Source organism: Lepeophtheirus salmonis, chromosome 6 (genome assembly GCF_016086655.4).
Source record: "Lepeophtheirus salmonis chromosome 6, UVic_Lsal_1.4, whole genome shotgun sequence".
NCBI lineage: Eukaryota > Metazoa > Arthropoda > Copepoda > Siphonostomatoida > Caligidae > Lepeophtheirus > Lepeophtheirus salmonis.
This window is the reverse complement of record NC_052136.2, coordinates 46,861,095-46,867,196: the sequence shown is the minus strand read 5'-3', so window position 1 is coordinate 46,867,196 and position 6,102 is coordinate 46,861,095. Positions and strand designations below refer to the sequence as shown.

The 6,102-nt window shown below is 32.3% G+C and overlaps 1 long non-coding RNA gene across 1 annotated transcript; it reads left to right on the top strand.

The window, feature by feature from the left end:
- The first annotated feature begins 3,469 nt into the window (after window positions 1–3,469).
- On the top strand, window positions 3,470–5,368 carry LOC121120746 (uncharacterized). Its single transcript, XR_005865192.2, has 2 exons — window positions 3,470–3,861; window positions 3,918–5,368. It is a non-coding gene; the product is annotated as an uncharacterized lncRNA (long non-coding RNA).
- The last annotated feature ends 734 nt before the right edge of the window (window positions 5,369–6,102 follow it).

Genomic DNA, 6,102 nt, shown 5'->3' with positions numbered 1-6,102 from the left:
GGCAGAGGCATCTGCACATTTGGGGCTACATCCCCTCTACCCTGAAGACGCCCCTGCCAGAGTACACATTGTACAACAATCAACGTAACTCTAAATAGTGTTGCTGGAGAGAAAAAAGTCATTTTATTAAAGCTAAAATGTGCTCGAAAGAGAAATAGGGGAAATCCAAAGTTTTGACGGGCTTTAGGTACAAAAGTAGACTTGCTTTGTTTGTTTTTGTTTTTCATAAAACTCGAGTACCGATTAACAAGTTTTACTTGTGACACATCATTATTAATTATCGTTAATACCAGGTGGATTGAAAATAATATTACAATTGATGTCAATATAATCATTTTTATTATATTATATGGATTGCACAAGTTCTCCTGTATTTATGTGCATGTGCTCTGTTTATTGTTTCAAATCGATGTAATATGTATTGTTACAAAAAAATACAAGGATCTTCTTTCTAAGTGTTGCCATAGAATGTGTGGTAAAAGCATGATGCAGTTGAGATTCATTTCATGTTTGATTTCTGAAACAATGTTAAATAATTAAGTAGCTTGTAAATTACGATGGAGTCAGCTTACGAACAATCAAATAATTTTGAATTTAATGAAAAGCAGAGACGTTGTGCCGTAATAATGGCTTTTGTGAACTCAAAGGTCAAAATAACATACAGGGAGATTGCTAACACCATTGGATTAAAAATCTAAAGGATAAGGAAGTGGTTAAAAGAGGATAAGGAGCACCCTGACTCAACTATCAAGAAGAAGTTGAATGCAAAGGACGAAGTCTAGGGACGACAGCGTCATCATGAGGGCGAAAGCTAGCATTTTGGATAATCTCAGCAGGTCAATTGCCAGCCTGCCAGTGAATTTGGGGTTAACTGGAACAAAATTTTATCTGAAAAATGCTCTGGAAAGCAATTGTTTAAAATGTGGATAAAATAGTGCAAATCGTCGAGTCTGACCGTATTGTTAACACTGTTTTTATTCCCAAAGAGATAAATATTAATGGAAAACAAATTAAAAAATCAAAGTCCATTAAAATAATAGATTTGTTTTTAGTACACTTGATTTATTTTATTTTATTTTCAAATTATCAAGTCATTTATACTTATAAACATAATATTGAATCATTAAAGTTGACAAAAATTTTGTAATACGGTGAAAAACACTTAAGAAGAAAATATAACACAAATAAAAACAATTATTAACATTCAATATATTAAATAATTATATATTCCTCCCTTCCCTTCTGCGAATATACATACATATAACAACTAAAGTTGACGATTCTGTAGAGAAAACGCGTGCAAGGAGAAGGGGGAGGGGGGAAAGACTTATGGTATCATTGTTTAAAATACTGATGTGATTTTCAACTACCTGCTTTATTATGATTTTTGAGGGTATAACGAAAGTATTTATTACCAAAATGTCTAATGAAGATATACTACGTATAATTGACTTAGACGTTTTTTATCCGTTACAGTAGATTAGAAAACGTCACACTCCATGAAATTGGAATTCATTATGAACCATATTCTCAGAATAATAACTAATAAATAGATAAAGTAGAGTATTTTGAAATGTATTTGAAGTTCCAAGCTTAAAAAGAAGGCTTACATTAAATATAATCTACATACTGAAAAATAAGCCATCATACATTTATGTTAAATATACAAAATTAAACAATTGTAATCATATAACTAATAATAACAAGAAATTATAAATATAGAATATTGAAATGTAGATTGATCCAAATAATATTTTCTTGTTCTGACCTGAATTCAGTTAAATATGTCATAACTTTAAGTTGCTAACCACAAGCCAGACGTGGAGTTTAATCAAAAATATAATCACCCTCTTCTTCATGTGGAAGTTGCTATATACAATTGTGCAAAGGATAGATATATCTCTATCGATGAGATCTAAATAATTATCAATAATAAAGTAAATGTCAAAATCATAAAATTAGACAATAAATGTACTAATAAAAAAATGTCATAATTAAAACCTTAGTATAGATTTAGAGCAAAAGCTAATTATGTAGTAATGTCTGGCGATATTACCCATTAAGAACTTCAAAAAATAATTGTCCCCCGTTATTCATGCTTGTATAACAACATACTATTATCATGAAGGATACGCACAATTGCTAATTATAATCCTACACCCAATGTAACTACCCCCGTTGTTGTGACCATTTAAGCTGTTGTTTTTGCCTTTTATGAGTTTTCTGAACACCTTTTCTTGGAGCTTACCAACCATAGGTAATCCTTAAGTGATAAAAAAGTAAAATTTATTGACTATGTAATATTAGGAAACCTAATTATCAAACCCATATCTTACCAAAATTATCACCCTTAATCATTGATAATTTTGGTAAGAATAGAAAAGCGTGCGAGGAGAAGAAAAGAAATACTTATGGCATCATTGATTAAATATTATACATCTTCTTTTATCAATCAAGAACGTTATCATTCCCCCCTTTATTATTCAATATTAATATAATATTAGATTGGGATAGTCAATAGAGAAATGAATAAAATGCCTAAAGTAACGTCGCCTTCTGTCTGGATTTCTGAAAATGGAAGTCCAGGAATTGTGGTATTTCTTTTTAAAAATTGGAAATTGACGTTTAATGAAAAAAAAGAGGAAAAAAATTGAGAAATTATTCAAAAAATGACAGATATTTCAGTTAATAATTAATTTTTATAGTTCAAATTTATGTACATAACTATTTTTAGGCTACTTTCTACAAACTTTATTTTTCACATATCCAATATTCAATTGGAAATCCATTTTTTTGGGCCTGAAAAAAAAAAAAAAATCCGATTTTTTTCCCCCATGACTTTTTGATTTTGAATAAATTCATAAAACGACCTATTATAGTTGGTTTTTTGAAACGCCAGTGACTTTTTGATTTAATTCTCTGCACTTTATCTAGTTTTCTTGAGGTCCACTTTTGTTTTTTGAGTATATAATAAGTTCCCCTCATATGATCCCCCCTCCCGAAAATCGTCACCTCCGTCTTAGGCTTACCAGGTTCACAAAAAGTACTTATGCAAACTTTCAGCCTTCTAGATCCTACATTGTGGGAACCCACAAAGGACACAACCACAAACTCTATTTTATACTATTAAAATAGAAAAATATGGAGAACACGAAATTTCTACTAATGAAATGAAGCCAAAAATATAGTTGAACTTTGAGAGCAAAATCCAAACTTATCTCAGTTTTTATTTGGATCGTAAAGTTTCAGATATATCTGAGATCATAGTAATTATGGATTATTATCGTTTAGAGTCCCTTTTCCTCATTAAGACAATCACTAAATTGAAGTACATGGCACTTTAGAAAAAGTTCATAACTCAGAATGGCCTCACCTATTGTCACCTTCTTAAAGCCAGATGGTAAAGTCAGAATTTGTGGGGATTACACTCAAACTATTTTTCCGGTAATAAATAAGCAATTGTATCCTTTACCACATCCAGATGAGTTATTCTTTGATCTTGCTCGAACAAATTTTCCTCGAAACTTGATTTTCGAAGATGTTACGAACAATACGAGTCTAAAAAATTATTAACTATCAATACACCGGTAGGATGGCTGCGATATAATTCACTTTGTTACGGGCTGCCTTCTGCTCCGGCCATCGTCCAATGCGCCCAAGAGAAACTTATTGAAGGCATACCGGGAGTGAAGGTATATATTAATGATTTGCTTCTTTATACGGAGACAGAGGCAGAAAACAAGTTACTTCTAAGGCGTGCACTTAACCGTCTTCTCAGCGTAGGTGCTCGTTTCAAGCAGAGCAAGTTTATTCTCCTTCAGTAAGAACTTAACTACTTAGGATAGAAGGACTCTTCTAAAGGTAGATCATTAGATTCTGATTTAATACGGCCTGTCGTTGACTTTCCTACTCCAAAGGCAGCTCGTGAAGTTAAGTCCTTAGGACTTGTCCAATATTATGGTCAATTTATTAAAAATCTTTCTTCTACTGCTGCTCCTCTTCATAAGCCAACGACAGCTTCAGTGAAATTATCATGGTCTAAAGATGAACAGGTTTGCTTTAAAACAATAAAAATAATATTTCTCATTTTCCGTGTTAAATGTTTTATCATTCAAATCTTCCCGTGATATTGGCTACGGATGCGTCACCATTGGGCTTGGGTGCCATTCTATCCCAAGTTGATAAAGAAGGTAAGCGTCCCACTGCATTTGCATCGAGAAAGTTATCTCGAGTGGAACGAAATTACTCTAAAATAGACTAGGAGACCACAGGGCCTGTATATGGCGTAAATAAATTTGAACACTAACTCATGGGCAGGCATTTTGTCATTCGAACAGATCACCAACCTCTGAAAGATATCTTCAACCCAAAAAAAGAGCTACCTACCGTTATTTCTGCTCGAATTTCTAGATACGCAATTAGATTTTCTATGTTTAATTACACCATAGAGCATGTTAAAGAATCAAATAACTCATGCCGATTCTCTCTCACGTGATCCTATTCTTAAGAATTATTCTATGGAAATGTTAATATGTATTGATTTCGGTGCATCAAGTGTAAAGGAAGCTGAGCTTCTTAATGCCTCACGGAAGGATGATTCTCTCTTTTTAGCCATTAAATTAGGTGACTGGTCGAATGTTACTGAGATTGCTTTTCTCAGAAACGTCTGGTGTAGAACCCATAATAGTAAACGAGGCCTAAATGGATAGCTGGTGAAACTTTCGAAGGAATTGGTAACGCTCTATAGAGTGTCAGGATAAGTGAGGACACTTCCACCTACTATACCAACCAGCTCAAGCCTCGTTAATTCGTAGATTGGGGGTACTGTAGTGTCTACGCTCTCAACCCGCTTGACCCCTAAATATAAATTTACTCCTTTATTTACTTGATTGTGCATACCTTGTCTTACTTTTATCTTATTTTACATATGCACTTTCAGTTTGTAAATCTCCACGAGGATGTTGCCAGTCCTCGTGGCTATTATGTCTATATAGAATATATTACCTCTTTTGTTATATCAATCAATCCTCATTCTTTCTTCCCGACGTTCTTATCTTCCTGGCCCCTGGCCTGGCGACGAGTTTATTAAAGACCACTAAATCAAGTTATAAGTATCTTCATTCAATTCTCTCTATCTGTCTTTAGTCCTATCTCTTGGACAATATAAAAGTCCACTTCTTCTGGTCTTAATGAATGAAGGAAGATCTTAGGCCTGAACAATTCTCAAAAAAATAATGTTATATATTTTAGTTTTATTGTTATAACTTCAGATTGGCGTAGCACCTAATTAACATATCCTTGTTTTATATTTTACATCCAGAGCCTTATATCTGGCTTTGGAATTAAATTGCTACCGTCATACTTTCAACACTTGAATATATTCATTATTATATAGAAATCTATTCTCGATTATGGCTTAGCTTGGGTTGGTTTTCTTCTCCGGATAAACTTTCATTGGATCATCCTCCCCGTAGATATCGGAATCAAGGCACATCTTGTTGAGGATAAAGATTTCTTCTTTTGTCCTGATTCTTATAGAACATATAAAACTTTCGGTCTTTAAGTAATGAATATCTATCTAAGCAAATGAAAAACACTTATAAATTTTAAAAAAAATTTCTCAATTTACTAAAGTTTATTTTTTATATTACTTTCAATATAATTAAACTTTATTATTATAGCTTATTTATCATAGTAATTGTTCCCCTGTGCCAAGAATTATGTAACTTTATATATGAACCTTACAGGATAATTCATTTAGAATCAATCCTGAAGGGATTTGATTTCTATTTTTAAAAGATACTTCCTGGTGGAAGCTTTGTTCGCATAATTATATATTTTATTATTTGTAGGTGGATTGATTATTTAATTAACGACAAGTCTTGTTTCATTGTAAATCTCTTTTAGCATGTAATCATCTCGAATTATAAAAGTTGTTCAAGAGGATCTTTATTCACTGTTTAATTCATTATCACGGAATTTTAAAAATTTCGGCAACTAGCCTTGATAAATTCCTGCTTCAAAAAACCTAATTACAGCTTTCCGATCAGTACATCAAGTACTATTATAATTGAATATATAATTTTTTTTTTAAATCCGTTT